Source organism: Hippichthys cyanospilos, chromosome 10 (genome assembly GCF_059441005.1).
Source record: "Hippichthys cyanospilos isolate Australia breed blue-spotted pipefish chromosome 10, RoL_Hcya_1.0, whole genome shotgun sequence".
Lineage (NCBI taxonomy): Eukaryota > Metazoa > Chordata > Actinopteri > Syngnathiformes > Syngnathidae > Hippichthys > Hippichthys cyanospilos.
The window spans coordinates 10,058,018-10,083,195 of NC_142378.1; the positions used below are offsets into that span (position 1 = coordinate 10,058,018).

General features: G+C 42.0%; 1 long non-coding RNA gene across 4 annotated transcripts; it reads left to right on the forward strand.

Annotated features, from left to right (window-relative positions):
* Positions 1-21,398, forward strand: LOC148417034 (uncharacterized). 4 transcript variants are annotated; one of them, XR_015866904.1, is made up of 6 exons: positions 1-114; positions 187-226; positions 14,230-14,739; positions 15,212-16,558; positions 18,458-18,521; positions 18,607-21,398. It is a non-coding gene; the product is annotated as an uncharacterized LOC148417034 (long non-coding RNA). The 4 variants fall into 4 exon arrangements; XR_015866902.1 differs by having other exon boundaries at positions 15,212-18,521; XR_015866903.1 differs by having other exon boundaries at positions 16,218-18,521.
* Positions 21,399-25,178: the final 3,780 nt, after the last annotated feature.

Here is a 25,178-nt window from a genome sequence, read left to right on the forward strand (position 1 = left end):
TTCTAGACATCCCCATTCACTCCAGTCATTGCTGGAGTATAATAATTGACAAGTTGCCTTTGTATTTTTGCTGATGTGGGCGATTAGCAGAGCAGCAAGAGCATCTTGGCCCAGGTCTGGGACATGCCAATTTTGATGGAGCTTTTAGGTGAAAGTCACCACTACCACTGTCTTGTCACTTTTTAGGGAGCTGTGAGGAATCTGCTCTACTCAGCAAATTGTTGAGGTAAAGATTAAAGAACAGATGGTGGAAGAAAAGAAAGGAGTGACCAGAGACAAGCTGTGCTTTTCAGCTGAATCTCATTTTAGAGTTATTATTATTATTATTATTATTATTATTATTATTATTATTATTATTATTACACCATGGTTAAGTCCTCGGCTAACAGTTAAATGTTAATAAAGGCAAATGTTTGTGTTTGGAATAAATTACCATAGATTTTTTTTTATGGGAATGTTTGTTTTGAACTTGGATGTCAAAGAGCATCTCGGTATAGATTGTTATTTATGTCGGTTCATGTTGCACAGTAAAGCTACAGTACAGTATCCTCCAGCAAGGGAAAATGTCCAGAATGTACTTCTAAGCCTAAAAAATAACAATCAAAAGCCTACGAAGGTGGAAGAGAATTTAATGACCTAGACCCCAAATACCACATTTCCTAGGCTGTTAAAGATTTGGATTTGGTCCAGGTTTACCTCCCACAGACAAAATAGACATATTCTGTACCATCACTGCACACAGTTGCCCAAAATAAAATATTGACGTAAATGTCTCTGTGAAACAATAGTACAAAACAATTATTGCATTGGATTTTTACAGTAGATATACAAAACATTGTGTTAACTTATTGAGAAACCATATAAATTATATGATTAGAATGCAGTCAAAGCAGTCAAAGGTTTGGAAACACCCTCCAATATATTCCTCTTTCCTGACTTTCTTGGTTAAAAAAAATAAATAAATAAATAACCTGTTGTCCAAAACAGATTATATTTGTATATTTGGGTCATTCAAAGTATTAACCTTTAGGAAACAGTTTTGTTCATCTTGGTGTCAAATAAGAGCAATATTTATCATTTCTGAGGGAAATGATCTGTTTTTGATTAATCTCTCATTGGAAAAGAATGGTTTTTGGAGGAGTGAAATTGTAAAATAATAATAATTCTAATTTTTAATTTGTGAATCAAGAAAATATTGCAGTTGAATGGCATTTTTTTTTAATGTACTGAAATTTGAATGAAGTGAATCTTGTGAAGTGAAAATTGGAGATGGAAAAACAAGCAAGTGGTCAGAATTAGAAGATTAATATTACATGTCCACAGAATGCTCTTGGTAACAGATTTAATTATATATAATTAAGCATAAACAGTTATAATATAGATGGTACATATTCTGTGTAAAAAATAATGGCGGCAGCGTTACTCATATACAACTGCTGTGAATTGCTAGGCTACCTAAATGTAAAAAGGTTAGACTAGTCTGCAAATATCGGCCTCTTGGCCTACGTTAGAAGGGCCATAATCGGATGATTTAATCTGCTGGCCGATTAATCGGTCAGGCACTGCTAATAGCCTTTGAAACGTCCTAACTTTGGTGTATTTGTGTAATGTAATTACGTATAATCCTCATTCAAGCGTGGACATGAAAATGACCAAATTGGTTGTTAAAGCCACTGTGATGCAAGTAGATCTCCGTTTCTAATGCTCCGTGAGCTATCTTCATAGTTAGTCCTCGTTTTAGCCCGCATGCGTGCTTGTGTGTATGTGTGTGTCTTTGACACTGACAAAGTGTGTGATCATAATGATGAGGATGAGCCCGCATTCCTCTCGTCAGCACGCTTCCCTCTCTTTCACATGGCCGCCGTGCAGGCCTCCTGCTGTCATGTAATAAATATTTAGGGCCATAATCAATTTGCAATGCTTGGGGAGCCTCTCTCATCATTTGGCCTATAAAGACGAGAGAAGAAGGGTTCCTGTGAATGCGGCCAGGGTGCGAGGCGAAGACGGTAGAACAGGGGGGCTATTAGAGGGAGCAAAGGAAAGTGGCTTCCCGTGGCGTAAATAGTATTCATGGATTGACAGAGTGGTCATGGAGGATAGACAAGGCTCCTCTGCTCTGTTGAGCCGAAGCGCCGTCATTCTCCGGCTGGCTTTTCTTCCCGACGCGCCTCGGCGAGGGGCTCCCTTTGTGGCCGAGCAGCAGGTAGCGCTGGAGTGGCAGGTCAACTGTTGGGCCAAGCCAGCGACCCCCTTTCCCCCACTGACTCCTGCTGAGCGTTGCTGTCATCACACTGGGCGCGGACGTGGGAAGCGGGAATCCTCCCCTGCCCAACAATTGCGCTTTTACGGCAAAACTTTACATTTGTGACTCTGAATTTGTTGCGGTCCCTCGAATGTCCCGCCGGTCTTTGCTGAAGTAGTGCAACTTATCCTTCACATTTAAGAACTAACAACCTTTCGATGACACTTTGCAGCCAGCATATTCTGACACTTCACTTGAATTCTTCCCGCCGTTTCTTTCCGGCACCTTTGTCGGTGGGTGGCTTGTAGGGCCACCGGGTAGCAGAATTGTGTTGCCCACATAACTGGATGCCTAATTGAATAACGCCCTCAGCGTGGTGCCCAGCGTGAGTGTCACTCCCTGAGGGGTGCTTGACCGAAGGCCACAGGTACCTTTCATTGGTGCCTGGCAGGACAGTGCCTTTCTCTCAGTGTCCTGCTGCTCGAAATTTGTTATCCCCCTCGGAGTTTCTTTCTCGGCAGTGTCGGCCGCTGGGGCCCCGGCGGGGGATTTGTTGATATGATAACTTGATTAGACCACAAGATGGATGACGCGGCGGCCATCGGCAGCGCCCGGAAAGCGGTGACTTTTCTAATTAACCTCTCAATCAATCAGTATTGCTTCTATGGGTGCCTGCTTGAATGCAGAGGATAAGACTTTTTGCTCTCTAGCCCCGAGTCAACCGAAAAGCTTTTGCTCAGCTTCTCTCAATGTGTTTTAAATTCTCTTTCAATTGATGCGAAGCACAAGGTTTTAAGTCAATTGGATCAACTGGTTTCAGTGTACTTGCCAGTATATTTCCTTCCATGTCCAACATTAGAATACATTTTCTCATATTGGTGGCTACGTAGTATAATTGTTTCGATGTTTTTAAATTTTGCTCACTTATTCGTAAATCTGTTTCAGTTATTGTTAGAAAATCCCCAGGGATTCTTTATTTATTTTGTATTTAGATCTGAATTGAATTTAACACAAATGTTTGGATTATATGGGTCCTGTTTCTGACTTTTGCTATCAGTTTGAGTGTCACTTTAAAAAAATGCATAATTCCTCCTGATATCATGTCAATCAGTATCAAACAGTACTGTGAGCTGCAATATCAATACAAGAAAAACTTGTATTGGAACGTCCCTAAAATATACCAAATGTGTGTTCTAATGCTAAGTGAATAACGGTTTGTGAAATCAAGATTCTCCATGGAAAAAGCCATCTATCTATTTGGGTTGGCTTATAAATACATAAATAAATAAATAAATATGAATTGATATGTAACTTTCTGTGCTTGTTTGTTTCTTTTTGTAATAAACAACCCATTACTCAATACAAAACCACCCAAATTTGGGTCAAATTTTTGACCAGTGTTGAGGTTGGATTGTTATTACAATATTTTTGAATTGGTAATCATTATCATTTGATTGATAAATTGTGATTATCCCATGCGTTGAATGGAGACTGCCTTCAACCACCTGTGGTGTATAATTACCAAAATATAAGGGCAGCGTGTGCCACAAGACCCAGACAGACAAACGAAACCTCCCCAAACACGATAGACGAGATTTGCTCTTCCGCCAAAATAAAGCTGTGCCATACAGTATTTTACACTAAGCACATACGCGGCAGTCTACCAAAAAAGGACACTGTATCTGAAGATTACTTGTAAGTCAAATTTTGTCACACAAGATTCAAGAGTTTTCATACGGATGGTAATACTACACAATAAAATTCTCATTTTGTTCACTTCCCCAAGCAAACTACATTCCACTATGGAGCAAATAATAAAGTAGGCAATAAGGGCAGTAATAATGAACTACTAATAAATGAGTAGACTTACATTCTAAGCATTTTATGGAGTAGATCCAGTAGAAGCAACTGTATACATATGAGAATGATAGTGCAAAATATTATGTATTTAGCAGCTTTCCTGCACCGTGCAAGATTTGTAAGTTGCATGTGCGCATGCGGTAAAGTGACTGGTGATGACGCAGATTTTTGCGTGAGGGATTTCTTCAGAATGGGCTGTGGGTAAAAGCTGTTTACCAGCCTGGTAGCCCTGGCCCTTAGGCTCCTGTAGCGTGTAACGCAAAGTAAGAAAAAAAAACGCAAAATGAAAAAAAATTGACTACGCTCGGGCTCATAACTTGTAAAGTTTAACTGTGGCACGGAGAAGTAAAGGCACCCCTGTAATTTGTTCCCACACTGCCAAATATGTCATGAGCGTGCCACCAAGACCTATCTTTCCATAGCGGTGTACGACATCATGTAATGACGCTATTTCGACATTTCACATGAGATCTCAAACTCCCCAGGGTTTAATTAGTAGCCGTCGAGCGTTTCCTCGCAGGTTCTCAGCGTCCCCGGTCGGGACGGGCAAAAACACTTGAGGACTCACAATACCTTCTCTGTGTCCCATCCAGGTTATTGGTTACACGGTGCACTGGGGCCACTCAAGTCAATTAAGTTCACATCTCCACTTTGGCCAAACAAGGGATTGTAGCGATATGAGCAGCGCTAAAGACCAACAGTGTCCTCCCCTTTCCAGCCCAGGCATTGAAGAGCAGCAGAAAGGACACCAAACAAAGGGCGGCTCTTCTGTGTCTCAATGACTCTTCTCTTTGTTGCCTTCTTCAGCCCCATAAAGGAAGAGGGACGCTCTTGTTTGCCCAGGAGGTGGTTTAATGGCTGCGCAAAGAACAATGATGCTACATTCAAGCCGTGCAGAAGGGCTCATTATATCGGGCCGTCCCAAAGCGCGGGGTCCCCGAACGTTCCCACTGGAGCACCGCGTGAATGGTCGCGATGGGCGGATCGGGCCACGGAGGCCATGCAGGGGGGTAAAAAGGAGACCATTGAGGTGACAAGCAGGTTCCATCTCCCCCCAGTGCCTCCTCACCTTGTATCGCCATCGCTAGGGGCCTCCCCGTACACAAAGGATAAATTTAGTGTGTCGGGGCGGCTTAAAGCTCTCACTTTAGCCGAAACCATTGAGGCAAATATCAACACTGTAGACGACGCAGTGGTGCATTCAGACTCTCCTGCCCCCTTCCCATTGACTGAGTTCCTTTTCCTTTCAGTCCTTTTCACTATTGGGCTCCATTCACATTCCACTTCTCTCATCTCTCAAACTCTTCTGTCGGGACCATTTTTCCCATACCTTGCAAAGGGGCGGACGACAAGAATTAAGTTAGTTCTGGCCCGGCCCAGAGGTTTTGTCCTCTCTGAACTGTGGCAGGTAACTGCAGCAGCCATAAGATGGATCATCAATCTCTGCTCGGTCCTCTTATCCAATGTTGGCATTCGGGAGAACGACAATGTTTACTCTACGAGGCCTCAGGACCAAAGACATTTTGTAGTTTGTCAGTTTTATAGATGTTGGTGTAAAGTCGCTTTCTTTGGAGGTAATCATGTAGGTGCCTCGACAAATGTGATCTTAATGGATCAACTGGTTGCATTTGGAAAACAATGAAAACGTTGATACTTGGTTTTAATTTTACCAAAGAAGTTTGTTCTCAATTCACGCAGACAAAATGTTTTATAAAAAAGACACTTTTGAACATATTTGACATTAGTGAGTTTGGATTCCCAAAGTTAACATCAGAGTTCACATTTATCCTCACAAAACTCAGTGATATAGTCATTCCACATACTGTAAATACACAGCTTCACCAAATGCAGTTTTCATACGGACTCAGGTGCTACAAATTAGGGAGATACCAATCACTGGTCAGGCAGATTATTGAACCTGATATTCAATAGTTTGACAACTCTTAGTATTGGTCTTTTTTAGAAATCTGACCACTGATAAAAGATCATTTAAAAATGCACTTCCAAAGGGACATTTTTTTTTTATTTCAGTTAGACTGGGAAGTCTGTGCAGCTTTTGTTTTTGTTTGCAATTAAAAAATACATGAATGTTGAACATTTTAGGTATTTTGACATTTTGACATTGAAAATTAATGGGAGCTACAATATTAAAGCCCCAATCCCACTGGTGGAGAATGTTGGCAAATGACCTCAAAGGGTGCATTCAAGGGCACAAATATTGACCAAAATGTTGCCAGAGGTCGCCAAACTGTCTCCGGACGTTCGCTCGATTTGAAGGCAAAATTTCCTTGTGACAAAAGAAGTATAAGCAAACGTGGAAATAAGGTATCATTAAAACAATTAGTGAACATTTGTCAACCTTTTGGTAAACTCTGGGGAAATTTTGCTGAATGTTTGCCATCGAGATCCAAAGAGCCGCTGCTGACACTGGGGTTTCAGTTTACTTTTTAAGACATACTGTTGTTCCTGGGAGCTTGCTGAGCTTTTTTTTTTAATAGGTTAGAATTTTCAAACAATGATGAAAGAAAAAAAGAACTCACACATATACAATAAAGTTAAGAGTTCATTTGTGCTTGCTTAAACACATTTTAAAAAAAATCAAAGTTTGATACCAATGTATTTTACTTAAAACGAAGACCCGCTCCAAACATTGATCAGCCTGCTTGACTAGCAATAAAACGGCATTTGAATCGGCCCTGAAAAAAAAAAAAACAAACATATCAGCATATCTACAAAACAGTAGAAAAAAACAGCCCCACCGAAGAGCAAAAACCTGAAACATAAAATGTTTGGGAACTTTAGGAAGGAGAGGCAGCTGTCTCTAGTTCAAGTGCATTAACCTAAACTGTTATCACAAATGACACTTTTGGTTTAACAAATACTCACAGATGTATGCAATCTATTCATCGTTAATTTTTAGTCACGGGCCTTTAGCGACCCAATGATGATTAAGCTGTCTGAAATAATTTCTCAGGACCCTTTGGGTTGGGGCCATGGGAACAACGTTTACAAATAAATCGACACAATCGGCCATGTCTAAGATCATATGCTGTGGGCCTGACAAATGCTTGCTTTTTTTTTGGCCTTTTTGAGGCACAAGGCCTTCATGGTCACTACACCACCCTTAGACGTATAGTTTCCCGGTCGGCATCTCCCTGACACCCCGCTGAGTAGCTAGCTGCTAGCGGCGGAGCTCCCACTGGGCAGACTCAGCAGGAGCCATGGGCGATGGGCAATCCCCCATGGGACCAACATTGCCGCTGTTTTGCTTCAGACCTTTGTTTGCGTCTGAGATTGCGGTCCATAACCACATTGGCAGTACATATACTACTTGACGGAATGCCTGCATTGGCATCCGTGTGTTTTCCTCCTTGGCCCATGTACGAGACAGAAGACGTCATCCACCAGATGCTTCCGCTCCCAGAACTCGTAGCGGGGTGCCAGGGGATTCCCGCTGGGCCCTCACAGTGGGAACATACATCTCACCGCGGGGGAAGCCCACCAGTCTTTAATGACGAGATGCATCAGTCTTCCTCTCAGGCCCTGTCTGACATGCCCAAGTGTCTTGGTCATGGTGGCATATCCACTGCGAAAGAATGCATATGGCAGGGGTGCTTTATCAAGCCCTGTGGGACCCTGTGTTCAAGCTCAGCAGTGAGAGTATTAAAGATTGTTCAGCACAGTTGGTGCAGTTTCTTCGCCTTGTGGGAGGTTGTGATCTCATTTACCTGACTTTGACTATTCTTATTGTTGCCGAACACTTAGTCAAGTCATTTCAAATGAAATAAAGGTGTTTTTCATTTGTAAGCAGCACAGAGGACTAATGTTGTGGTCTCAAGACCACTTCATAAGGCCTCGATTGACTAATCCGATGTTGGTAGTTGAGAAGTGTCTGGGTATTGGATATGGTGTCTGATTAGCTAAAAAAAAAAAACTGAACTGTTGTCAGGGCATCGGGGGACGCATTCAGTGGGTTCGGCATGTTGAATCGGCATCCCACTGCGACCACTGATTGGCTGTGAATCAGTGCACCGGTCAGAACCAGGGAGTGACAAATGCAAATAAACAATCAGAGTCAGTTTCAGTCAGTTTGCACATTGTGTTCATTTCGAAGTACAATGTCCATCTGGACAGAAGAGCAGATAACTTTGTCACTTTGGCATGTATCGTTCTATGATATCTATGAGTGTATATGTCGACAAAGTGAAGAAAGCTAAATTATGGGCAGACATGGGGAGGCAACTGGATATGCCAGGTAGTATTTATGTCATCATTGTACGCTGCTGTGTCCAGTACCATGCATTGATGTTTCATGTGGTAATTCACTGTGAGAGAAAGAAATTGCACTGTGCATTGTTCATAATTTTATAGCCCTATATCCCTAAACTACAACGTACATATGCACTTTATTTTATTCACAATGCAAAATTGCTCATTATTAAAGGTGTATGTGCAAAACCCAACCACTTATGATTCGTACGTGTGCTCTGCTACTTATGTGTTGTTTATATCCTAACTTGGTATTTTTTTAACAACATTCGTGTGGACAGCAAAGTGAGAATTTCATTATACGGAAAAACTTATTTTTCTGCACTGTGCACTTGAAAATAAAAACTTTGAATCTTGAATTTTTATTCCTTTAAACTGTATATAGAAAACCTAATAACCTAAAGCCCTTTTTCTAACAAGGTCTTTGTAATGTCCTGGTTTTGACCTCCAGAAGTCTTGCTTGTGTCTCAGTCTCTATACTCTCTCATCCTGATAATCATTTCTTGGTCTTGGTTGGTGTGGTCGTGACTACAATACAACTTGTGGACTTGTGGCTAACATGCCTAACTCACAGCTCTGAGGTTTGGGGTTCAATTCTCAGTTGCGGGCCTCTTGCCTAAGAGTTTGTATGTTCTCTATGGCTTACTCTCACATTCCAAAAACATGCTTCCCTGGTGAATAGAAGACTTTATATTGTCCATACATAAGATGAATATAAAAATGAAATATACTATGAATAAATCACAAAACCTCAGCTTGGTGGTGTCAGGGAGTCTTGTGAAGATCAGCATGTGAACTCTTGCCTCTTGCCCAAAAGGCATCAAACTTTTTTTTTTTTTTTTTGCGATTTCAATAATGATACCAGAGAGGCCTTCCAAAAATGAGAGGAAAATATCAGAGGTGACTCTTTTCTGCCTCTCCGCATCACATATTCTACCTCGTTTTCCTTAAGGAGGTCTTCAACACTGGACGTGAGCCACATCTGAAGATTATATAACAACAAGTGGTTTACTTGTGGAGCTAAAGCACATCGGGACATGATGAGGAGGAGGAGGAGGAGGGCACACCATGAAGAGACCACGGACAAGTCCAGAGGTGTTTTGTGCATGAAAGCCTACCTCACATTCTTTGTCTCGGCTCTTCTTTCTCCTTTGTTTTTCATGTTTTCTGTGTGGAGAGCAAGCAGTGCTTCACTTGCCTCAAGCCAGGAGGTAGACGTGAACGGTAGAGTCAGGCTGCCAAGTGATGAAAGACTCTGGCATCCAGGGACACTGTGATCTTGGACCCAAAGCTCAGAGCAAGAACGAAAATGCTCACTCTTAAACCTAATGCTTTTTTTCCTGCCGCTTTCTGTCTCTGCTGCTCTTTTTTGTTGTTTGTGTCCTTTTTCCATCACTGGGCTGAGCGATTGCTGCTTTATGCTCCATTCTGTGAGTGATCGTACCAGAGGCTTGGAGCAAGAGTTCCTCGTGGGAGACGAGTGGATGAGAGCGGTGAGGAGGAGGAGGAGCAGGAGGAGGAGGCCAAAAGGAGGCTATTGAGTTTTGGTGTGGGAGTATGTGTGAATTGTGGGTATGCAGTTTGAACGTGGGTGTGCAGTTCTTTTTACTGGCAATTCCAACATGCGAAACACTCAAACACACGCACCACTCAACACTTCAGATAATCATAGTCCTTTGTTTCCAGAAAAGAGATTTGTAATCTGTAATGATCTGTAATGATCTTTGGTTGTTATCACCCCAGCCTGTAATCCAAAAAGAGCTTGTAAAACCAACTACTATTTTCTTCAAGTCCTTCTTAATGACATTTAAGTTACAAATCTGGTTCTTTCTCCATTAGCAGAGCAGAAAGGCAATGCATCTATCTACCCATATTTATGATGATCAACCAATCTTGTCAAGTCATCGGGGGGGGGGGTCCTGACAATCATTTCCCAAGTTTTGACGCAAGGCAGACTGGAAGGCCTTGCCAAATTCCCCACCTCGCTGACTCGGCTCTTGGATGCCAGATTCCTCGTCTCACCGAAGCCAAGCTGGTTTCCAGTCTTGGGTCATTCTCCACTTTTTGCAAACACTTAACAAAAAAACGCAAGCAACTTTTTCTCTATTAATATGCAAAGCTGAACAAAGGAGTCCGTAAACAGGGTTGCAGTCAAGTCCACCTTTATTGAATCCAATTTTGTGTTCCAAAGGTCTTAGTCTGAAATCATTAGGTCTAAGCCCAAGTTCAAGTCTATATCCAGGTGAGGTCAAGAGTAAACTGTATCACAGAAAAATGCTACTTTGGTGACCACAAAACTAGAGAAACACGGCGCTTGCCATTCATTGAACGCATACCAGCGGAAGGCTGCTTACTGCTTTTTGTGTCAAAGTTTGAAATGGTGCTGTATGTGTCCAAAAATTTCTTTGGACAGAATTTGCAAGCCATGGCTTAATTTGATTTTTTTATAATGTTGTGGCTAATGCCAGTTCTCGATGGTTGGTCATATAATTTATAACCCTAGTGTCGGCTGACATGGAAAAAGTCAAACAATGCCTGCTTTGACCAGTCAGATAACAAATACAGAAAGTAAATCAGTAAACTAAGTAACTCATGGTTCAATTAGGACTGATCATTTGGTTTGTTCTAGCCAGTCTACCTAACACAGGTCTGCACTTAGCACTAGAAATATCAAGTCGATTATTACAACCCCAATTCACAAAATGTTATCTCAAGGCATTTGGATTATTACCTCACAAATCAAGAGACACACTCAACCCCGCATAAGTGTGACTTATTTCAGTTGGCGGCTATACTTTAAAGTCAGGCACCTGTTACAGGTGAAAGGGGAAAAGGAGCAAGCAATGTAGTGGTAATGGTGTTGTTGTCTGGGTTATTAAATTAGAATGACAAACCACGATAGACCATCATCGGCAAGACAAGAATCGGTATCACCCTTTATTTCCCAGAGTCAAGTCCTTATACACTGAGCTGCTCTGCAATAGAAGATTTGAATGGAAGTGACAAAAGCTTCAGTTTATTTTGAATTCGCCAAGATTTGCATGGTTGAGCTTCATTCCAGTTTGTGGTGACTGTGTGCTTGAGACAATGCTGAATTCAAACACAATCTCCCAATTCTCAGGTCAAGCTATGAACGCCCTGCCAAGACTTTAGTTCCCCTATCATAATCCTCTCTCATATGGCATGAAAATGTGATGCAAGGTGTCAGCAACACCATCAAGATTGGGTGGTTTTTTTTTTTTTGTTTGTTTAACAGTACAGCTTTTCCGAATTCCATCTAGAGGTGTAATCCTCCATCTTACACAGTTCTGTCTATTCATCTCGTTTCATTTTTCATCCGGGTGTAAAGCAGCCAAGGTGAGGAAACTGGAGGAAAGACTTCACAGTGTTTGTAAGCGAAAGAGAGCACACAATCAGAGAGGAGACTCGGAGGAGGAGTTGGATCAGAACACACCATGTCTGCTTTTGTGTTGCTGGAGACGTGAACACCTATAGACACGCACGTTGTGTGAGTCATCTTGTCGGCGCCGTTTGGATGTTTCCTCACTCTCACGTAGTCCACTGCCCTCGGTCATGCACACGTTCTACCGTGTGTGTGTGTGCGTCTGCGAAAAAAAGGGGGAAAGTCTTGGATAAAATCCAAAATCAAATCAATCTCACATGTGGAGGCGAAGTGCGTTGGCGGTGCTGATGCTGATCGTGTGTCCGCGCAGTGTGTGCAGTATGTGGCTGTGTGTTTGCTTGGGGTGTGACTGGGCCTGTTTATGTACCTTAAATTGGAGCCATGCTGCAGGGGATTAGGACCGCGCTGCAAAAAATACCCCAACATTTTTTTCTCCGGTACTAAACTTATTTTATTGAAGATTCACGAGTCTTCAGGACTATGGACTCAGAAATCTGGGCGGCGGTAGCTCATCTGTCAGAACTTGGCCTTTGGAATCAGACGGGCATGTGTGATGTCTGGTTGTGTGCGGTGTGCTACAAAAACACCATAACCAGTATGAAATGAAACAAAATAAAAAGAAATAGAACTACTGAAAGGACATATATAATGTTGGTACGATTACTCATGGGCAAGTAAGTTAGGGCCAAAGGAAAAAAAAACAAGTATGAGGGGGGAAAAAATCAGTTCAACTAGAAAAATAATGGGTAAATACATTTGTGGCATCAATAAACATTTCGTGTCATTGCAAAAAATTTTCAAAAGTAAGTGCACCTTTCCTCATAAATAATAAAATGAACATCAATATAAATAATAATAAATCATCATTATCAATACTCTTCTGGAATTTCTGGTGTGAAAATTGTCTTGATTCATGGTAAATGGTCTTTCACTTATACAGTGCTTTTCTACTCTAAGTATACAAAGCGCTTTACACCAACTACTCATTTACCTTTGATGACCCATCAGAGGCAGCTGTGTGTTGAGGATCTTGCTCAAGGACACTTTGACATGGTAACAATGATCATGGATCAAAACCCGCAGTCTCTCAGTTGGGAGATGACCACACTTCCACTGAGGCTAAAAAAAAAAATATATATATATATATATAATATGTCTTTGGGATTGACTGGGTCTATATGGCTTTTAGGTCATATGCCCATAGTATATCAACAGTTATATTATTGCTGGATTACATTGCTGTCATGATCGTTGTGTTTTTTTTCCAAGTAATGCGGACAACAATAATGTGTAGGTTTTTAATCGAAATAAATTTGCTTAGGTTTCCTCAAACTGTTGAGGAGGTGCACATAAGATGTGAGTGTTGAAAAAAATATAATGATGAAATGTTCAAAAGACTAAGAAGCAGCCAATGAGCCCAGGCTGAAAAGATCCCAGCGCAGCCCGCCATGTGTGGCGGATGTTTTCCACACGCTGATCAGCCAGCTTGGCCACAGCTGTCCAAACCGCAGACCCCGGGAGAAGTGGAGGGGGAGGCAGCACAGGAGTGGGCTGGGGGCGGAGGGGCAACGGGCTTGGCAAAGGTCAGACAGGCTGAGGCAGCCGGGAGTGTGGGAACTGTCCGGGAAGGCATGTGTGAAATGCTCCGAGATGAGGTATCATCTTACAGCCAAAACCACCTCAGGGAAAGTACGCTGTGCCTGCATGTGTAAGTGTTTCTGCGCGTGTGTGTTTATGCCTTGTGTGTGCATGCGTGTGTGCTCATATTTGGGAGGGGGGAGTGGGGGGGGGGGTCCTACTTTTGGGAAATGACGCCGAGCAGGGAGGGGGAATGCCATGAAAGATAAAAAGGAGAGGAAGTCATTTTATGAATGCTGAGAGACAAGTATTCACATTAATGTTGTTCTTGAGTGTCCCTGTACACGTATGTACATAATATATGCAGATTTTATTCAGCCACTCCAAAATATAGGTTGTGTAACATCATCTGTTTTATGTCTGGCTCATCTGTTTGAAAACTGTGTCACTAGTGACAATGTGATGCTCTATAAAACTTAACAAAATAGTCATATAAAGGAACCACAGGTATACAATTTAGCAATATGTTGCTGCATGTTCCAGTTATTTATTTCTGATTTTGAAAGAAATAGTATTATTCCTTTCAGAGGAATATAAAGCATTATATTAGATTTTGCTGATTCTTCTAAAAACCCTGCTATTTCACGTGCACAATTTCACTCAACTTAATTTTTAGGTGTGCTCAGTATTATGCTAGACAAATACATGCACACTTCATGTAATGGAGTACTATTGTACTTGATCCCAAATGTGTGTGTGTGTGTGCATGCATAATTTGTCTAAACTGCCTCATGTCTTATAAATTAACCCACTTGACTGTTATTATGGTTGCGGTTGGAGGTCACGTGCTGTGTTTTCTGTGTGTGTTGCAATGCAGATTCCTTCACATTTCAGGGGAAGCGGCCTTCCCAGTGATCCATGTTTGTCTGCTGCGGAGGGACGCTGTTGGTTTTAATGAGACACAGACATCCTCAGTTGAACTCTTTGTGCTCTCAAAATGCAGATAAGTGGTTTCCATGTGCACACGCACTAACTGTCGATGCCTCAACATGTTATCTTCCTCCTTCCTGATTCACCTGAGGCCCACACCTCACTTCAAGGTTGTCCCATACATCATGCAAGCTTTCCGTGTGTATCGTACTGTCATAACAGATAAGATATGTATGTATTGCTAACCCCCACCTTTGTCTGCTCCTCCCGCTACCATCTTTCTCATGGCCGACCCTTTGAAGAAGCCTAATCCGCATTATTTGCTTTCCCAGGGTTGTGTCGGGCCCCGCTGTGAATTGACTGTGGAAAATACACTCCAGTGTGCCGGCCGCTCCCCGTGTCCTTGATTTATCCGAATAGGATGTGGCTGATGGGCGCGCATAAAGGAGTCTGAATGGTGGGTAAATATGATCTCTTCAGCACTCTTTTAGTTTGGAGGGCGACACTGTGGCTGCCGGTCAAAAAGCTTTATTTAGACTGACGTGCTTTCAGAGTGGGTTTCATTCAACTACGCTAAATTTGAGGTCTCCAAAGAGCACTTTGCTCTCAATGGAGGCCCGCCTCATTACAGTAAATAACACTGGCAGCCTCTGCATTGTCTCCAAGATGCACGTTGATTCAAATGGGGAATTGTTTTAACCCTGGTGTAGCTTCATAAGTATGGCGTCTTAAGTCTTCATTTAGACAAAAAAAGATACATTGTTTTGGCTTATTTTGACTCATGACGATAGGTTTATTGTGTTACAATATACAATATACAATGGACACCAAACGTTGGAAAACAACTCTAATTTTACGTCAAATCTTTCCCTCAAAAGTCACACAAAAAACATGTTTTGATCAATCCATCCATCCATTTTCTATTCTAGCCATCTTTGAGCAATGGCCGATGGACAAGGACGTGGTTGCCACCCAATCGCAGGACACCCAGAGACAAACATTCATTCACAGCTACCATGCATATTTTTGGTAATGTAGGAGGAAACTGGAGTACCTGGAGAAACTCTGCGCAGGCATGGGGAGAACATGCAAACACTAATACCCACTGAGCTATTCCTACTGTATGTGTACTAATAATTACTCTTTTACTTTGTCAAAATGACTCCTCTGTAAAATCTCATTCAAACAACCCGTGATGATTTCAGCAGCTTGCACAAGACAATCCAGTTGGATGTGACAGTGGGCGTGTTCCTCGGACACTCGCCCTCATTCACTTTTGGGTTCTGGTCATCTGGCCTCAGTCATGCACAGGCTTGTTTGAGTGCCTGCCAAAGCCTCAGCGGCCCACGCAATGTTGTCGTGTGCCATTTTGTGTTCCCGGGGGCTTTTGGAGATCCAGCCTGGCCTCCGCTCACTGTGTTTATGCCCTGCAAAATTGCAGACCTCAGCCCGAGAGGGAGGCCAGCATCTGTCGAAATAGCTGTGAGCTTGCTTCAAGTGAGACCTCAATCACATTGACTCCCGTGGTCAGACCACAGCTCCCAGAACTCCCCTGCATGGCAAGACCGGTGGCCCCCCCCAGGCGAGCTGATTGGATTGAGGCGAAAGAACGGCGCGGGGTTTCGTTGCGGCGGCCGCATCTTGTCCTAACTCACACGCAATCTAAACATCATTTTTCTCAGCTGCTGCGGGGCCCACGCTGGGTCCCACACCTTGAGCACGCAGCCGTGAAATGGGGCCCTGTGTGGGAGCTGTTGGCAAGCCCCGTGGAAACAGCAACAGCGCGCCGCTCGTTAGCGCCGATGACGCCAGCAAACTGGCCGTCTCCGGGGAGCGTACCGCACCGCCACTGCCAGACAATGAAACCTTCACACACACACACATGATTCGATTTTGAATGTGACCTCAAACTGTACCACTTTGCTCTCGTTACAGCATCAGCAATAAGGTCGACATCGGCGCGCCCGTCGGTCCGCCCAACCTTCCTGACCTTTCCCACCCAGGGAGGGCCGGCCACATACTTACGTTGACCTCCAGCACGTCGCACCCCTCCCACCCGCTTTCTCCTCCCCTGTTGGGAGGCAAGGGGAGATCAAGGAGTGGGTGGGGTGAGTCGTGGACGAGTGACAGGCGAGCATGAGGCGTGGGGGAAATTTTCGCAGCGCTAAATCCCTTCACATCCACCCTGGAATCAGGGAATTGGGCAGCCCACACAAACACAGCCTCTGTGACACTCCCGGAATGCTGGGCCTCCCTCGCCCTTTTTTTTTCTTCAGGTAATTACCACAGTGGTCACGGTGCTCAGAAAAGAGAGCGTCAGCCAGAGCGGCGCAATAGTGACAGGAGCTGAGGCAGCACTCCGCTTTCTGCTGGAAAAAACACACCACCTTCGGTCTTTGGTGTTTTTTCACTGCCGGCTTGAGTTATTTGTTGGATCAAGAATAGCCAAGGCTATAGATTGAAAATGTTCTTACATTGGCTAAAGGCAAGGTAACACAGACCCACAATTGAATCAAATTTGTGCATTTACACCCACTTCCCATCAAAGACGGCAAAGGCCAGATTATAGATCAAAGATTTTCTCGGACGATGATCCTGTGGATGTTTTTCCATGTTCAATATGTACTGTCAGGAACAACAATCATAAATGTTAAAGCTGTTCAATATTTACTGTCCCAAACACTTAGAATGAAGTATTACATTCTGTTTGCTATGTATTATAGTTTGCCTTATCCATTTGTTAGCATGCATGAGTTAAATGGCATAATGGGGAAAAGCACAAAAATTACTACTAAACAATGCTTACTTAATTTTACTGTTACTGATTTTTACATTTGCTTTTTTGTTGTTATTGTTTCATCGTGACCCGGCGGTTTTCAAACAGCGTCATGACCGGGGGACGAAGCCCCACAGTGACTAGCACAGCTTCAGTCAACAAGACTTCTCACTTTTTTGTTAGATATGCCAATACCTAAAAACCTCATTTTTGAATGAAATAAATAAATTAAATTGCCAATGTACCAAATGTAATTTATATGCATATGTTTAACTGCGGAATGTTTAAAATATGGGCCCTTTGAAAATGTTTTTAAAAAGCAACGGGCTTAGCAACGGGCTTAGCAAATGTCAACCAAAGGTCACCAGATTGATTAGCAATGTCCAAATGATTTTTTGTTTCTATAGTAGGACAAGGAGCTCCTCATCCACTCCTCCCAAAACAACTCCGCTGTAGTCCACCCAGCAAGAGACACATGGTGCATTCCCATTAGTAGTTAGTGAAACTGAAGTGATGGACTATGAACGTTCATCAGGAGCAACCCGTTTGCTGATGATTCCGGTGAAGGATGAAAAAGCACTGTTTCATTCAGTCATCAGCAAAACAGGCTTCTTACATATAAACAGAAGTTTTGCTCTGGTTTTTGCCTGCATGCCTGACCTGCCAGAGCAGAACGAGCAATCTCTTACATATGTGCTGCGCCATTGCATGCTGAGCAAAAACGAAACTTCAACGGTTCTATAACTTTACATGCGAGGGCTCTTGGTCATGTGCAGTCAGTCCTGATTGCGCTTTGCATTGTGATGAGAGTGTCATTTCGGTCTTAAACAACAAAGATTGTTTTAGAGTTGGCGTCTGTGTTGGCTTTTTTCCCCTTGAGGCGTCTATTCAAGGTGTGGTGTTTACGCAAGTGTTCAGATGGGGGCCACAATTTGCTACTCTGACTATATTGTTGAACGTTATTAGATTGTTGCATACCAAATAGTATACTTGTTCCTGATATATTAACTGGGATATAGAGGTTTTCATTGTAAAAACTAAGACAATGGATATCCGGTAGGAGGTACGTGATAAGAGTCCCGACTATATTGAGCTTCAAAAGCACTGCTGGCGATGGTATATCTGTCAAACGCACATCCAAGCTCCTGAAGCCTTACGATCCATGTGGGTAACGCAGATTCAATTTTACTGCAGGTATCCTACGACCGAGTGCAAGCAGTCAGCAGTGATGAGACCATATGTGTCAATACGCACTCATGATAAACATGATATGGTCAGAGGTGTCAAGCCAGGGGATTATGTCAATCTCCTGGAGGGCCCTCCACCCTTCTACCTTCCTCGTTCCTCCTCTTCCTCTTGTTCTCCCCAGTGCTTGTAATTGAAAATGTATTTATTGCAGGCCCAGAGGCCGGTCTGGAGAGAGGAAAGAGGGGGGCGCTGCAGCTTATGAAGATGTGGTTGAGGTGAGGGCCGCAGGGTTTGGCTGCTCTTCAGCGCCAGGCACTCACTCACTCACTCACACTTTTTTCTTTCTCTTTTTCTTTTTAGCTGTGCTCTTTGTTTGCTGACACATACACATTCACCCCCCCGCCACAAACACACACACGCACATTAAAATCTAAAATATTTTCTCAACTTGCACATCACTTCTTTCAGCCTTTTCTTTTTGTCTTGACCTCTTGTCCATCACATTCATTCAACTCCTTGGCATTCCTGAGGATGCATAATGTTCACTTCAGATGCAAATACTGCAGTTTGACTTGTTACAATTCAGACAAAAGGACCCCCCCCGAAAAAAAAAAGTTTTACATTTTAAAAATATTTTGAAAAAATAGTCGCACATAAAGAAACGGTTTTTGTCCTGACAGTAGAAACTTATTATAACAAACGACAGTATTTAGAAATAATTTCTCTCTGTTTCCATCTTATGTCTAAATTGAATTGTAATTATCATTTTTAAACACCAGAGCCCCACAAAACCAGCCTAGCAGGTACAGCTGGGACAAAATCAAATAGCGTGGCAATTATCTTTTCGTGCTTGCACACGCATTCTCACTCATCCTCACGCATTTTGAAGTTTTTGTATACTCCAAAGAATACAACATCAAACATATTGTTATGCAACGTCCCGCTGTGACTAAACCCTTCTAACAATATAGCGAGCCCAGAAATAAAACAGATATTTACAATGTTTAATAAATGAGAGAAGAATTGCACAGTAAAATGTTTTTTTATTTTGTATTTTTTTCATTTGAAAGGGCTTCTCACTGGTTAGGTGGTACTTGGCTGAAGAAACAAGTATTTCACAGGGGGTGCATCATTAAAAAAGGTTGAGAACCACTGCCCCAGAAATAATTTGGAGAGCTTTAAATTGTTTCAATTTATTGATTTACTGTACAGTATTGCCACCTGATTATAAGGAGTATGAAATGTTTTTTTAAATTATTTTTTTTCATCTATTACGCCTATATTTTATTTATTTTTATTTAGGTATGAATAGAAAGTCTTTCTTTGGATTTGTTGGTTATTTTTTCTGCATCACAAAACAAGTTGTATCAAAAAAATATATGAAATATAGCAGTGCACACTAAAAGGCGCGAATGATCGCCTGAGCGTGCACCGCAAAGTGATCGCGAGACCGGCGTGACGCTCGACTTCCCGGTTATCACTTCCACAAATCCTCCGCTTCGCAGACACAGCGAGTGACAGGCCTGCACTCATGGAATCTGTCAGCCACGAACAAAAATGAGAGTGGTGGAGTACCTTGACGGCACAATGGAGAAAAATAAGCCTCTGTAAATGTGTGATTGGTGGCTGGCCCTGAGGAGGCATCTTGGCAAGGATGCAGCATGACAATTGCACTTCTCCAATACTGTAAGATGGAGAGCCGTTAGCATTGTCTTCCCAGCAATTCTTTGACTTCCCTATGACCAATCCCAGTAACACAGTCATTTGGCACACCAAAGTGGACCGCCTCGCACTGTGGAAGGGTCCGGCAAGGAGAAGATGTAATGCAGCTTTTTTATGCTCATTCTGGTCCTGTGATAGCTGCGCCGGCAGTGGATTTGTATCCCGGCTACACTGAAAGGCCCGCTCAATTGGATGGAGCTTTAAAGTGAAGCAAGAAAGCTCTGGAAAATCGGCCCTCAAAGGCACATTTCAACTGGAAAGCCTTCCTTTTAAGCTGTCACTCCTTGCTGCTCGACAATCCTATTATGGCACCAACTTATTGTAATTAAAAGGCTGAGGAGATATGTGGGCAAAACACCTCCATCTGACCATCTGTAACACAAAGAGCCGCGTTGTTGTCGTTGGCCGGCTAGTCGGCTCGCCTTATTTGCGTTGACATGAGGGACGTCGGCAGAAGCCAGCTCTCCCTCCGTGCGTCCCGTCACTTAGCAGACGTTTCTCTGTCCTTTTTATCCGCGTTTCTCGAGAGCCTTCAAAAGAGAATCACCTCATCAACTCTTCCACTGAAGTTCAAATGCGCTTTGCTGGGAAATTGCTCCTGAAGCCCTCCTCTGTATGCTGCTTTTTATGCGCCGGATCGTAAGAGGATTGCGTCTTTCTTCTTTGGCCTCTCCACAAAGAGCAACTTTTGATGGCGCTGACAGCCGGAAGTCCTAAGATCTGGGCTCTATTTTGGCCACTCATGTGACCGCAAGCTTTAAGTAAACTGCAGAGGACGTCTGCTCAATCATTTATGAACTTTTTGACGCGAGAATGATACAAGCAATAAGATCAGGGCTTGTACTTGAGAATCTTTTAGATCTCCAATCTCCACATCTTCTCTATGAACCTGTCTTATGTTACAAATGATGATGGCGGTGAGAGGGCCTCGCTGGCGACTGTCGAACGTCCGGATATACCTCAAGCAGCTGTGCTTCAAGCCCATCGCTCATCTTAAGAGAGCCTCTCCGTATTGACACTCGGCAGCTGTGTCATGAATCACATTTGGAAATTGTTCTTTGGAGAAATGTCCATATAATCTTCTTTTCAGGAGGTTCACATACTACATTATGTGGAACTGAAAAGTGGAAGAAATATGGAATTAGCATTTGTTGATATAATGTCTTTCATACTTGGACGAAGACTTTGTATAAGTTGGAATTTCTCTATGGGGATTTTTCTCCGTGCTCTGTAGTTATTTTACGCCACACAGAAACAAACATGCCTTGATGGAAAAGGAGCTTCTCAAAGTCAAGTCAAAGTTTATATATAAAACACATTTAAAAAAAAAAAAACAACCTCAAAGGTATGACCAAAGTGCTGTACAGTTACTAAATACAAAATAAATGATTGTGCATGAAGGATGAGATGGGTTTTCAGCTGAGTTTTAAAATGTGCAACAGACTGTGTGTGTGTGTGTGTGTGTGTGTGTGGGGGGGGGGGGGGCACAGAGAAAGTTCGGCCCCACGATTAGTGAGCCTGAACCGAGTAACTTCCAGGAGCAACTGCTTTGGTGACCTAAGTGCCCTGATAAATACAATGGTGCCAAAGCATTAAAAAAAAAAAAAAAAAAAAAAAAAAAACATTGAGACTGTTCCAAACTGTTTCCACGAAGTTGCAACCATACAACTGTCCAACATGTCCAACAGTTTCTGTCGTGTTTGTTCCCATCAGCTGACTGGTTGGGAGGCAGTGTGCACGTAGTACCAGTGCCACACATGGACTCACAACACTCACACCTATTAGACCTTCCACCTACCAATTACCAAGGTTATGATATTTTCTGTTAACGTCGCAAGACCTAGCCAATTACTTTGTGTCCACTATAGTGGACATTTGATTTTGATCTCTAGCTTTTGACTCTTTCGAGCTACCCTACTAAATCCAAGAGTGCTCAATGGAGGTCTTGCTTGCAAGTAACTTAGATGCCTTGCTGAGACAAAAAGAACACATCAGTGGTCATAAATGACTCTCAGGAGATTAAGATATTGGTTTCAATGGTTACAAAGTGCAATGATGATGAATCAATTATAAAGATAGCTTGCATGGTTTTGGGTTTATGTTGTAGTTGCTAGGTGATACTTTGAAGCCGCTATCCAAGGAAAGTTGAAGCTAATATTGCCAACGCCGATTAGCGTGTATTTTACTTACTGCATTTTCTGCACCACACGGCACACTGTATTATTAGGTGCAGTCTTGATTATGGTGAATATTTCTGTACTTACCATATTAAAAGACACATGCTCAAAAAACAGCTGGCAATAAAAAGGGAACGTACACAATGTTCTCTGATTGGTTTTGTGCTGCTAGCGTACGTACTGTGTGTGTTCCTTCCCTTACATCCCTGTGTCATTGGTAAATGGGCTTAGCAAAGTTGTACAATAGTATTTTTACATATTTTGGCTCTCAGTCCATACACAACGCATACCGGATTATTGAGTGTACTGTCAATTCCTGAGAAAATCAAAAGCGTTTTTCCGCCTTACGGTATAGATAATATGGTACTTTTGTTGATCAGTATTGACGGCCTACAAATTTAGCTCTCCAGTAGCGCTCTGTGCTCGCAATCCAGAACTATGGCCACAGAACCCACAACCTCAAAAAAAAGGGTACACCATGGGAGGTTGGCTCATTGAAAAGTAGATCTTAGGTCAAAAAAGTTTGGACACCCCTTGTATACACGATATTACCCATTTTTGTGTGATTCTAGAAGCATGCACGTGCATGAAATTGTGGCTAATAAGCTTTCTTCCACTCTACCGCAATTCAAACCAGGATGCTCTTCTTCCATCCCTCCCTGAGTTTGGGCTCTGTGTTTTTCAATACTGAAAGCATAAGTAATGGCGAGTGCCTGTTTTTGTCTTGGGAGGGAGATGGTAACAATTAGCTATTAAGTACTTTTACATCTGGTCCAACCCAAAGTGCCTTGACAACTTCCATGACAACTGCAACATTCACAATCTCACACATACGAGTCGTGGAATGCAGTCTTTTGATGGAGTTTTTAAAGCATGCATGTTAGTAGTCAATAGTAGTGTGCAAACAGATGCCCTGTCACTGACACGCACACTAGCAATCCAACACATACTTTCTCAATCTGCCTCTCACTCCCACATTACATGGACCCTGACTGAGAGGCAGTCAATCTTCACTTGCGCTGACATTCACTTGTGGCTGTGTTGATGGCCAACATCCAGCAGGGCTGTTGAACAAGTCACTGTGTGGTGACAAGCTTATTTAGACACATATTAACTATTTTACCATCATCAATCAAGTTTTGAGTCTCCCCTGTGTCTTAATTCTTCAACTTATCCAGGCATTTTGGACAATTATATGCTTCCAGCTTTGTGGGAACAATTTGGAAAAGCCACTTTTCTGGTCCAAGCAAGCTCCTTGTCCTTAAAGGCATCCTTGGAAAATTCGGTATGGCACAACCCCATTAAACCGCTGGAATGGAAGTATAGAGTGCACGTTTTTCCTTTTATTTTACTTTCATATTTACTTATGTCGTGGGTATGTAGACTACATAGAGACTTCCTTACTTACTTACTTTTTTCCTTCTTTTCGTCAGTGTCAAACATACTACACATTGTTTCATTTGATTGGCTACTCAAATGGTCTAAATAATTGCTCTTTAAAAGTCCAACCAAGTGCGCAATGATCATTGTGTGATGGACCAGCAAACGTAGTGAGAATTTTACCCAGTAAGCATCCAGAAGAATTTGAATTTACCTAATTCTGTGACCACTGTACGTGTACGATGTAATAAAGATTCCAAACAAGTTTATATTGTTTTTCACTTCTCGTTGTGCTACAAATGAGTTGTGCCTAACATATACTATACTCGTGTGAACAGCATCTATTCAAAAACGTTATGAGATTGTGGAAATATCTACCTACACTTCAAAACACTTCAGGGGCAAAACTCTTCAGAAACACCTTCATGTTCTCTTCATTAAAATGTCATCTTCATTAAAATTAAAATGCCATCATTCGTCATCTTTTCTTTGGATTTAGTTCTTTTATTTTCTATACAGCGAATTGCATGTTATGCATGTCAAAGGATGGTGCGCACATTTCACAATGGCTTCGTAGTGGTGACATTTTGAGCCTATAATCATTTAATTGCTTTTAAATTATTCGTAAGGTGGAATAAATGATTTTAAAAAGAGAACAACAATCTTTTAGTTTCCACTGAGATAAAATACTTCTGCTCATCCTCAATTATAGTCACATTACAGTTTAGCTAAATTCCAACTGATATTCTGTTGCCAGTAAATGCTTATGCTTAGGGCATGCCACCTTTTATTAAGTTTATACTTAAATTGTAAGCAGACTGCACTGCATTAAACATAGACTCTTCTTTGTTCACAATGATTTGGCAGCTTTGTGATCCAAGCTGAATTTGCGCTTCGACTGTGCTCATAACGCAAATCTCATATCTCAAATATTTTTTTCTCATTTAAATAAATGGAAATTTGATTACATTTTCACCTCCCCAAAAAGAATTTAAATTACTTTAATGAGGAAAAATAGGACTTAATAACATCGTATTTTATCAAATTGTAATTCCATAATAAATATGATTTATTTCTTAACTTTAACGGATATTGTGCTGATACCTCCAGTGTGTGACTTGGCCACCTGGGGGGAGTATAATACCTGGGGGTGGGAATCTGACTGTCTCGTGATTTGATTCAATTCTGATTTTTGGGTTTATGATTAGATCAGTTTTCGATTCAAAACTATTTTTTATTCAAACGGATTCTATTCAATGGAAAATGATTTCTGGTTCAATCTAAAGATGTGCTAAGTATCATCTCACTAGTTCAGTGAGCTTGGCAAGACCACTACAGTGTAAACATTTGCTTTCAATGAGGACTGCCCGTAGAATTTCCTCCATTGTTTATTTTTGTGATTCTATTTTTTTCAACTTGGTACAAAGTCGACACTAAGCAGATTGATTTCTTTTTATTTATAATATTCATTTGGGGACCTTTTAAATCCATTCTAAATCGCGATAAATGAGAATCATGATTTTAATGTGAATACATTTTTGGCACCCCCCCCTACAAGTACTAAGCTTTACCCAAAAAGCACAACAATCGGTATTAATATTAGTCATAGTTAGAAAATGTGCCTGAGTAGTTTTTTTGTCTGTCTACATGTGT